The following is an 11,316-nucleotide window of genomic DNA, read 5'->3' on the forward strand; positions in this document are numbered from 1 at the left end:
AATCAATTTTAAGGTCACTAAAGTTGCAATACTAGGAGTGCGAAAGATGAAATATGCACTAGTGTAACCAAAAGCAAGTTGGAAAAGAATTGCACAAGGATTACACTAGTGGAAGCTACCAAGTATTACAAATAATATGAACCATATTCAAGAAAGAAAGTCCAAGTTAAAGTCAAATGGTAAGCTCAAGATGAGTTGAAAAGCATTCGATTCAACTTGAAAAGTGAAAGCATATAGTGGTTCAATGCACATCACAGGAAATAAAGCAACCACGGAAATGCCAAAGGAACCTAAGAATTGAACTTGGTGCAAGTTAAGTAAGTCTCAAATCAAAAGTGCCAAGTTCAATGCCTAAGGTGCAAGTCGAAGAATAGAACAATTTCTAGAAATTTGGGTAGCATTCCGGCAGTAAATCAGATGTTCCTGGATGGCAAAAGGCAGCAAAAATAGTTATATGAATTTAACATATCAAGCAGGCAATGCAATCAAGGGATTCATATGACTCGGGCAGCATTAAGCAAGCAAGGCAGCAGGAGAATCAAGTCACATGAAACAGAAACAGCATAGCATACCAACATCACTCAGCAAAGCATGCACATTCAAACAAATAAACACAAACGGAGCACTTATCAGGCCTAGGATCTTCTAACCACAACCTGGCTACCTAACAACCTATGATCAACTAAAACATGCATATCTAACTAACCTAGATGAACATAATCAAAGAACTAAATTAACTAACAGAATTGAAAACAGAAAAGTAGAACAGAGCAGGGAGTAAGGAACCTGGAAGCAGCAAGCAGAATCAAAAAGATAGAGGAAATGGATGGTTGATGACAGTGCCACCCAGTAGCGGTGGCGGTGGTGGCCTCACGGCGGCGCCGGGAGCAGCACTCAGAGCAAGCGCAGATGGGTGAAGGGTTGAGGTGCTCGCCAGCGGTAGCTGGTGGCCGCGGCGGCGCTTGGTGGCAGAGGACTAGGAAGAGAGATGGAAGTGGGAAAAGAAAAGGTGAGAGGGAGAAAAAAAGGCAAGCAAGAAGGAGAGAGGAGGCTGACGGTGGTAGCTGTGAAGTCGCCGGTAGTTGGTTGCAACGGCGGCTATGGCAGCTTGGGGTTAGGGAGAAGAGAAGGGAGAGGAGGTGTTAGAGGTGAGAAAGGTTCGCGACTGCGCTAGGGTTCTCGCGTGGATGGGTTAAAGTTTTTGAATCCACACGTGCGCGCACCGTACGTGGCCACGTGGATTGGCAAAAAGAGGGATTGACGCAGAAGCGTCTTGTGCACGTCTGCATCTGGTGAGTTGGGCCAGAGACTTAGTGCTAGCCCAGAATTGGCGCAACTCTCGGGTTATAGGCCTGGGAACTGTGTCAGCGCATCGATGCGCAAATGGCATGTGCACGTCCATGTGCATTTCCTTTTAATGCAATCAACGCGTATGCGTGCTATACGCATACGTGTGCATGGGGTCTGTGCTAAAAGCTTAATGTTTACGCAAGGGTTGCCCAACTCTCTAGAAAATGTACGGTGCTCCATCCACGTATGGACGCGTGCGCATACTGCATGCGTACGCGTCCTTCCTGGACTTTACTATGAGTTTGTCTATTTTTTTGTGATTTCAGGTATTTTCTGGTTGAAATTAAGGGGCCTGAGCAAAAATTTGATTTAGAGGCTGAAAAAGGGCTGAAGATGCTGTTGGATTCTGACCTCCCTGCATTGGAAGTGGATTTTCTAGAGATACAGAAGCCCAATTGGAGCGCTCTTAATTGCGTTAGAAAGTAGACATCTCGGGCTTTCCAACAATGCTTAATAGTCCATACTTTTATCGAGATTTGATGGCCCAAATTGGCGTCAAAACGCCAGTCAGAGACCCTTTTCTGGTGTTTAAACACAAGAACTGGCATAAAAGCTGGAGTTAAACGCCCAAACTGGCACCAGAGCTGGCGTTTAACTCCAAGAAAAGCCTATGCACGTGAAAGCTTCAATGCTCAGCCCAAGCAAACACCAAGTGGGCCCCGAAAGTGGATTTCTGCATCATTTACTTATTTCTGTAAACCCTAGGTTACTAGTTCACTATAAATAGGACCTTTTACTATTGTATTTTCATCTTTTGATCATCTTTGATCTTGGGATCAGGTCTTTGAACCCTTTTTCAATTGTTTCATGTTATTTGGAAGGCATGGCCGTTCGGCCATGTCTAGACCTTGTTCTTATGTATTTTCAACGGTGGAGTTTCTACACATCATAGATTAAGGTGTGGAGCTCTGCTATTCCTCATGAATTAATACAAAGTACTATTGTTCTTCTATTCAATTCATGCTTATTCTTGTTCTAAGATATTCACTCGTACTTCAACCTGATGGATGTGATGATCTGTGACACTCATCATCATCCTCTCTTATGAACGCATGCTTGACAACCACTTCCATTCTATTTGCGAAAGCTTGAGTGTGTATCTCTTGGCCTCCTGGTTCACAACGCATGGTTGCCTCTCCTAACAACAGAGTATTCCATTCCGTGCGATTAGAGTTTTCGTTGTATAAGCTAGAATCAATTGGCAGCATTCTTGAGATCCGGAAAGTCTAAACCTTGTCTGTGGTATTCCAAGTATGATCTGGGATGGGATGACTATGACGAGCTTCAAACTCGCAAGTGCTAGGCATAGTGACAGTGTGCAAAAGGATCAATGGATCTTATTCTAACATGATCGAGAACCGACAGCTGATTAGCCATGCGGGAAACTGTAGAGGACCATTTTCACTGAGAGGACGGATGGTAGCCATTGACAACGGTGATCCACCAACATACAGCTTGCCATGGAAAGGAGTACGCATGATTGGATGAGATTCAGAAGGAACAAGGCATCTCCATATGCTTATCTGAAATTCCCACCAATGAATTACATAAGTATCTCTATCTTATTTTATGTCTTATTTATCTTTTAGTTATCAAAACCACATAACCATTTGAATCTGCCTGACTGAGATTTACAAGATGACCATAGCTTGCTTCAAGCCGACAATCTCCGTGGGATCGACCCTTACTCACGTAAGGTATAACTTGGATGACCCAGTGCACTTGCTGGTCAGCTGCACGGAGTTGTGAAGAAAGTGTGTGATCACGATTCCGTGTACGAAGTTTTCGGCGCCGTTGCCGGGGATTGTTCGGGTTTGGACAACTGACTGTTCATCTTGTTGCTTAGATTATGTATTTTTCTTTTTATTTTCTTCTTCAGAATTTTTAAGAATGAATTCTAGAGTTTCAGATGATGCTTTTATCATCACAGGAGCTAGTTGATTCCCATCAATTTGGCTGTTGTATGTAATGTCCTGCTAAAGCTTAGTTAGCCAAGTCTAATCTTTTTAGACTGAAGCTTTAGACTAACATTGCATGATTCCTGGAATTCTTATTAAAAACTTTGAGTTTCTTATTTTCTTTTTCAAAATAATTTTCAAAAACTCATGCATGGTGTTCTTCATGATCTTCAAGTTGTTCTTGATGATTTTCTGTGTCTGATCTTTAAATTCTCTTGTTTTGTGTCTTTTGTTGTTTCTCATGTGCATTCTCAATTTGTTAGTGTCTCTAGTATGAAAATTTCTAAGTTTGGTGTCTTGCATATCTTTCTTTTCTTAAAAATTTTCAAAAAAAAATATGTTCTTAATGTTCATCTTGACATTCAAAGTGTTCTTGCATGAATTGTTTATTCGATCTTAGTTTTTCATGATTAGTTTCATTTTGTTGTTTTTCTCTCTTATCATTAAAAATTCAAAAAAAAATTTAGTCAATAATACAGAGAATTGAAGATTCAGAATATATAGCAGAGGAATCACAGGGAAAAAACTGGGCATTCGAAACGCCCAGTGAAGAAGGAATTCTGGCGTTTAAACGCCAGCCAGGGTACCTGGCTTGGCGTTTAATGCCCGAGGTAGCCAACTGGGCGTTAAACGCCAGAATGGATACCATTCTGGGTGTTTAACGCCAGGATAGCACCAAGGAGGTAGTTTTGTTTTCAATTCAAATCTTTTTCAATTTTTCAAGTTTTAAAACTAATTTTTCAAAATCTTGTCTTTTTCATATCCTTTCTTATCAATCATATCTTTTTCAAAGTCAAATCTTTTTCCTTTTTCTTTTAATATTTTCGAAAATACTTGCTAACAATTAATGTTGTGATTCAAAAATTTCAAGTTTGTTACTTTCCTGTTAAGAAATGGTCAATATTTGAATTTTAGAATCATATCTTGTAATTTCTTGTTAGTCAAGTCATCAATTTTAAAAATCAAATTTTAAAAAAAAAATTGTTTTTCAATCATATCTTTTCAAACATATCTCTTTCAATCAAATCTTTTTCAAATCATATCTTTTTCAAATTTTAATTTCAAAATCTTTTTCTAACTTCTTATCTTTTTTTTAAAACCACCTAACTACTTTTCTCTCTCTCTAATTTTCGAAAGCCACTAACAACTTTTTCAAAAACCTTTTTAATTAACTAATTGTTTTAAACTCTAATTTTATTTTTTTAAAAAAATTTTCGAAAATTCCCTCTGTCATCTCTTTATATTTAATCACTAACACTCCTCCTCCCTCAATAATTTGGACCCCCTCCCTCTCTATAAGTTCGAATTCTTCTATCTACCTCATTCTTCTATCTTCTTTTCCTCTGACACATCAAGGAATCTTTATACTGTGGCATAGAAGATTCCATACTTTCTTTGTTTTCTTCTCTTTCATATGAGTAGGAACAAAGATAAAGGCATTCTTGTTGAAGCTGATCTTGAACATGAAAGGACACTGAAGAGGAAGCTAAGAGAAGCTAAAGCACAACCCATTGGAGAGGACCTGACAGAGATTTTCAAAAAAGAAGAAGACATGGCAGCCGAAAATAACAACAATGCCAACAATGCAAGGAAAGTGCTTGGTGACTTTACTGCACCAACTCCCAACTTCTATGGGAGAAGCATCTCTATTCCTACCATTGGAGCAAACAACTTTGAGCTTAAGCCTCAATTAGTTTCTCTGATGCAACAGAATTGCAAGTTTTATGGACTTCCATTGGAAGATCCTCATCAGTTCTTGGCTGAATTTTTGTAAATCTGTGACACTGTTAAGACCAATGGAGTTGATCCTGAGGTCTACAGACTCATGCTTTTCCCTTTTGCTGTAAGAGACAGACCTAGTATATTGTTGAACTCACAACCTAGAGACAGCCTGAACTCTTGGGAAAAGCTTGTCAATACCTTCTTAGCTAAATTCTTTCCACCTCAAAAGATGAGTAAGCTTAGAGTGGAAGTTCAAACCTTCAAACAGAAGGAAGGTGAATCCCTCTATGAAGCTTGGGAAAGATACAAGCAATTGATCAAAAGGTGTCCTTCTGACATGCTTTCAGAATGGAGCATCATAGGTATCTTCTATGATGGTCTGTTTGAGTTATCCAAGATATCATTGGACCATTCTGCAGGTGGATCTATTCATCTGAAGAAAATGCCTGTAGAAGCCCAGGAACTCATTGAAATGGTTGCAAATAACCAGTTCATGTACACTTCTGAAAGAAATCCTGTGAACAATGGGATAACTCAGAAGAAAGGAGTTCTTGAGATTGATACTCTGAATTGCATATTAGCTCAGAACAAACTATTGACTCAGCAAGTCAATATAATTTCTCAGAATCTGACTGGATTGCAAGCTACATCTGGCAGTGCTAAAGAAGCCTCCTTTGAAGGAGAAGCTTATGACACTGAGAATCATGCAATGGAAGAGGAGAATTACATAGGAGAACCCTATGAAAACACCTAAAATTCTTCATGGAGGAATCACCCAAATTTCTCATGGAATGATCAACAGAAGCCTCAACAAGGCTTCAATAATAATAATGGTGGGAGAAACAGGTTTGGTAATAGCAAACCTTTCCCATCATCTTCTCAGCAACAGACAGATAACTCTGAGTAGAATCGTTCTGGCTTAGCAACCATAGTCTCTGATCTATCTAAGATCACACTAAGTTTCATGAATAAAACAAGATCCTTCATTAGAAATTTGGAGGCACAAGTGGGTCAGCTGAGTAAAAGGGTTACTAAAACTCCTCCTAGCACTCTCCCAAGCAATACAGAAGAAAATCCCAAGAGAGAGTGCAATGCGATAACCATGACCAACATGTCCAAACCTGGAGATAGTGAGGAGGACGTGATTCCCAGCGAGAAAAACCTCATGGGATGTCCTCTGAACGAAAAGGAGTTCCCTTACGAGGAACCAAAAGAATCTGAGGCTCATCTAGAGACCATAGAGATTCCACTGAACTTTCTATTACCATTCATGAGTTCTGAAGAATATTCTTCTTCCGAAGAGGATGAAATTACTACTGAAGAGCAAGTTGCTCAAAATCTAGAAGCAATCATGAAGCTAAATGCCAAGTTATTTGGTAATGAGACTTGGGAGGATGAACCTCTATTGCTCATTAATGAACTAAACACCTTGGCTCAGGTGAAGATACCTCAAAAGAAAGTGGATCCCAGAAGGTTCTTAATACCCTGTACCATAGGCACCATGACCTTTGAGAAGGCTATGTGTGACCTGGGATTAGGCATAAACCTCATGCCACTCTCTATAATGGAGAAACAGGAGATCTTTGAGGTATAAGCTGCAAGAATCCCACTAAAGATGGCAAACAAATCAAAGAAATAGGCTTATGGACTTGTAGAGGATGTCTTGGTAAAGGTTGAAGGCCTTTACATCCCTGCTGATTTCATAATCCTAGACACTGGGAAGGATGAGGATGAATCCATCATCCTTGGCTGACCCTTCCTAGCCATAGCAAAAGCTGTGATTGATGTTGACAGAGGAGAGTTGGTCCTTCAAGTGAATGAGGACTACCTTGTGTTCAAAGCTCACGGATCTCCTTCTGTACACATGGAAAATAAGCATGAAAAGCTTCTCTCAATACAGAGTCAAATAGAGCCCCCACATTCAAACTCTAAGTGTGGTGTTGGGAGGCCCCAACCATGCTCTGAATATCTGTGAAGCTCCATGAGAGCTCACTGTTAAGCTATTGACATTAAAGAAGCGCTTGTTGGGAGGCAACCCATTCCTTATTTATCTATGTTAAATTCCATTTTCCATTGTTATTTTATGTTTTCTTTAGGTTGATGATCATGTGGAGTCACAAAAACAACTACAAAAATCAAAGCAAACTCAAAAACAGTATTAAAAATAGCACACCCATGAGGATGAGCTTACTAGTGTTTAAATGCCAGTAAGGGTAGCAAAATGGGTGTTTAACGCAAAAAAGGGGCACTAGACTAGCGTTTAACGCCGAAAAGGGCATCAAGCTGGCGCTGAACGCCAGAAAGGGAAGAAAAGTTGGCATTAAAAGACAAAAATGGGCAGCAACCTGGCGTTTAACGCCAGGATTAGCACTCAGAGGGCGTTTACACGCCAAAATGGTGCAGAGATGAGAAATCCTTGACACCTCAGGATCTGTGGATCCACAGGATCCCCACCTACCTCAACTCACTTCTCCAATAACACCCTTCTCCAAATACCCTTCACCAATCACCTCCATCTCTCTTCCCCAAAAACCCCCCACCAACCTCAACATTCAAATTCAAAAACTTTTCCTCCCAAACCCAACCCTCCCACATGGACACCCTTCTCTTCCACTCCTATATAAACCCATCATCACTCCTTCATTTTCACACATCATATACACTTTTTCCCTCCTTGGCCGAACCTTTTTCACCCTCTTTCTCCCTCATTTCTTTTTCTTCTCCTCCCTTCTTTCTTCTTTTGCTCGAGGACGAGCAAACCTTTTAAGATTGGTGTGGAAAAAGCATTGCTTTTTGTGTTTCCATAACCATTTATGGCACCTAAGGCCAAAGAAACCTCTAGAAAGAGGAAAGTGAAGGAAAAAGTTTCCACCTCTGAGTCATGGGAGATGGAGAGATTCATCTCAATGGTCCATCAAAACCACTTCTATGAAGTTGTAGCCAAGAAGAAGGTGATCCCTGATGTCCCTTTCATGTTCAAAAGGAATGAGTATCTGGAGATCTGACATGAGATTCAAAGAAGAGGTTGGGAAGTTCTCACCAACCCCATTCAACAAGTCAGAATCTTAATGGTTCAAGAGTTCTATGCTAATGCATGGATCACTAGAAACCATGATCAAAGTATGAACCCGAACCCAAAGAATTGGCTCACAATGGTTCAGGGGAAATACTTAGATTTCAGTCCAAAAAATGTAAGGTTGGCATTCAATTTGCCAATAATGCAAGGAGATGCATGCCCCTACACTAGAAGGGTCAACTTTGACCAAAGGTTGGACCAAGTCCTCACGGACATATGTGTGGAATGAGCTCAGTGGAAAAGAGACTCCAAAGGCAAGCCGGTTTAATTCAGAAGGCATGACCTTAAACCCGTGGCTAGAGGATGGTTGGAATTCATCCAACGCTCCATCATTCCTATTAGCAACCGATCTGAAGTGACTATAGATTGGGCTATCATGATCCATAGCATCATGACTGGAGAGGAAGTAGAAGTTCATGAGGTCATATCTCTAGAACTCTACAAAGTGGCTGGAAAAACCTCCACTTTAGCAAGGTTAGCCTTCACTCATCTCATTTGTCACCTATGCAATTTAGCTGGAATTGTCATAGAGGAAGACATCCTCATTGAAGAGGACAAGCCAATCGATAAAAAGAGGATAGAGATAACAAGAGAGCCCACCCATGGACTTCAACAAGAGCATGAGGAAGTCCCTCATCAAGAAATCCCTAAGAGGCCTGATGACAAGTCATCATATACCTATTTTTCTATGCTTTTTCATACAAGAAATTGATGATTTGTGCTTAAATATTGAATGCTTTTGTACTTAAATGATATATTTTCTTGATATTTTAATTTTATAAATCTTGTAGAAAATAAGAAGAAAAAGAAGCAAAGAAGCACAAAAAAGGAGAAAAAAAGAGCTTTGGGACACACTTTGAAGTTGGAGCACACTTTGGAGCCTTAGGCCACGCTTTTAAAAGCGTGGCCCATGACCAAATCAAAGAAAAAAACAACCAGCACGCACACTGCCCTGCCCTTGCCAAGGGCAGGGCAGAATCGTGATGCACATTGAGGTTGGAAGCAAGAATTTCGCTAAGGTAAAATCTGGGCGCTCACAGCATGACCATGCCTCCTTCAAAGGGCTATAACTTGAGCTACAGAGGTCCAATTGATGTGCTTCCAGTTGCGTTGGAAAGCTGACATTCAGAGCTTTCCAACGATATATAGCAATCCATATTTGGCATAAAATTGAGGCAGGAACAAGAGGCATCTTTAAGGGCCAAAAATAAGCAAAAATAAACAAAAGTGCTTCCACCAAGGCTCGAAGCTGGAGCCTCACTCCAAAACAAAGTGGCGCTCAATTTTCTGCCCTGCCCTCTTGGAGAGCAGGGCAATGTCGTGCTCTTCATGGAAAATCAAGGAAAAATTGCTCCTCAAGTGCTTTCACCAAGTTTCGAACCAAGCACCTAAGGGGAGTGAGGAGCGCATCATGACACAGTCCAAGGAAGTGAGTGCGCAAGACACACATGCAAGGCAACATTGCCCTGCCCTCCACAAGGGCAGGGCAGCATCTTCACACACCAAGCCCGCACCACGCCCACACCAAGCCGCACACACAATTTCCCTGCTCTGCCCTCCACAAGGGCAGGGCAGCCTCCTGGGAACACCCATGGGTCAAAATTCAATTCAAATTCCCTTTGAACTCAAATCTTCACCAATTGAACCAAGGCCATCCAAAACCCATCTCTCCTCAAATTCAAAGCAAGCAAAGCCCACATCATCACTCAAAGGCACATGGATTGCAACTTAAGCATTGCTTTTCTGTTCTAAATTCTTCAAGGCATTTTTACTTTTCTGTTAAGATCTAGTTCCATTGAATCAATCCTCTACTCTTCTACTTGTTGCAATTTATTTTTCCTTGATTAATTTCTGCAAACCCACATCCCTGACCCATTTAAGATTCAAGCAATTTACATTTCTTGTCATTTAAGTTTCTGCAATTTACATTGCTTGTTCCTTAAGCTTCCTGCCTATTTACATTCTACACTTTAAGTTCATGGCTATTTACATTTTGCTGCCACAATTCTCACTTAAATGTTAGCTTGACTAAACTAATCACCCACTAAAGTTGCTTGATCCATCAATCCCTATGGGATCGACCTCACTCTTGTGAGTTATTATTACTTGATGCGACCCGGTACACTTGCCGGTTGGATATGTGTGTTGGAGATTCATTTTTCCACAAAAACACCATCAAGTTTTTGGCGCCGTTGCCGGGGATTGATTAGATCAACAATGATTAAGTGGGTGCAAAATGATCCACACTTTGAGGAATTCCACAATTTTTCAAGTTATGATTGGGAAGATCAAAACCAGAGAGCATTCAATGTGTCATACTTCACTTATCAAGAGCCATCACCACTTGAGCAACCTTCAATTCACTCATACAAAATTGCCCAACCTCACCTCCCAGTTCCTCATTTGAAGATTGTTCATTACTTGATTATGCCTTAACACAAAGTCTCCTCCAAGATCCATACAATTCATTCTACCAACCACAAAACTTATTTCATAATCCACAAGATTCATCCCATACCACTCAAAACAACTTCACTACAGCACCCACATATCCAGAAACTCATTCTCAACCTTCATCTTTTGAGCTAATAGCTGAGGATCCCCTTCAAAAATCCAAAGAATTATTGAAAAGACAAGAACAACTCATGGATGAACAACAACAATCCTGGAGAGAAAAAGAAATCCTTCTTCAGAAGATGGATGAGCATTTGGAGAACATAGGGAAACACTCAGAACCACTAAGCAAGAAGAATGAAGATCAATTGATGGATGTGAAGGAGAAAGTGGAAGAGCAAGATAAGGAGGCCACTGCATCAAGTGAACTTTCAATGAAGAATGAGGTGGTTGAAAATGGAACTGTACTTGAGGTGACAAGGAAAGAAGTGGAGGATCAAGAAAGTGAGGAAGACACTCAAGAGAAGTCACCCTCAATTGAAGCAGAGAGTTGCATAGAAGAAGGATTCATGGAACCACCAATTCAAGAGGCTCTTAATGAAGATCAAACTCCAAAAATCACACAGCAACCATGTCTTGACATCTAAGAAGTGAAGGTAACTAACAAAAGCACCAATCCTGTCCCTAAAAGCAAGCTCAATCAAGCCAAATTCAAAAGGAAGCTTACTGAGGAAAGACCAAGGCAAGGGACAGTAGCTGAATTTTCTCCCCCCTTGAGGTCATTCCTCTTAACAAACTGGAAGAAGAGGAAGAAAG

At 40.6% G+C, this 11,316-nt stretch overlaps 1 non-coding gene across 1 annotated transcript; it reads right to left on the reverse strand.

The window, feature by feature from the left end:
- Positions 1-5,265: 5,265 nt before the first annotated feature.
- Positions 5,266-5,373, reverse strand: LOC127742629 (small nucleolar RNA R71). The gene has a single exon (XR_008003975.1). It is a non-coding gene; the product is annotated as a small nucleolar RNA R71 (small nucleolar RNA).
- Positions 5,374-11,316: the final 5,943 nt, after the last annotated feature.

Source organism: Arachis duranensis, chromosome 1 (assembly GCF_000817695.3).
Source record: "Arachis duranensis cultivar V14167 chromosome 1, aradu.V14167.gnm2.J7QH, whole genome shotgun sequence".
In the NCBI taxonomy this organism is placed as follows: Eukaryota; Viridiplantae; Streptophyta; class Magnoliopsida; order Fabales; family Fabaceae; genus Arachis; species Arachis duranensis.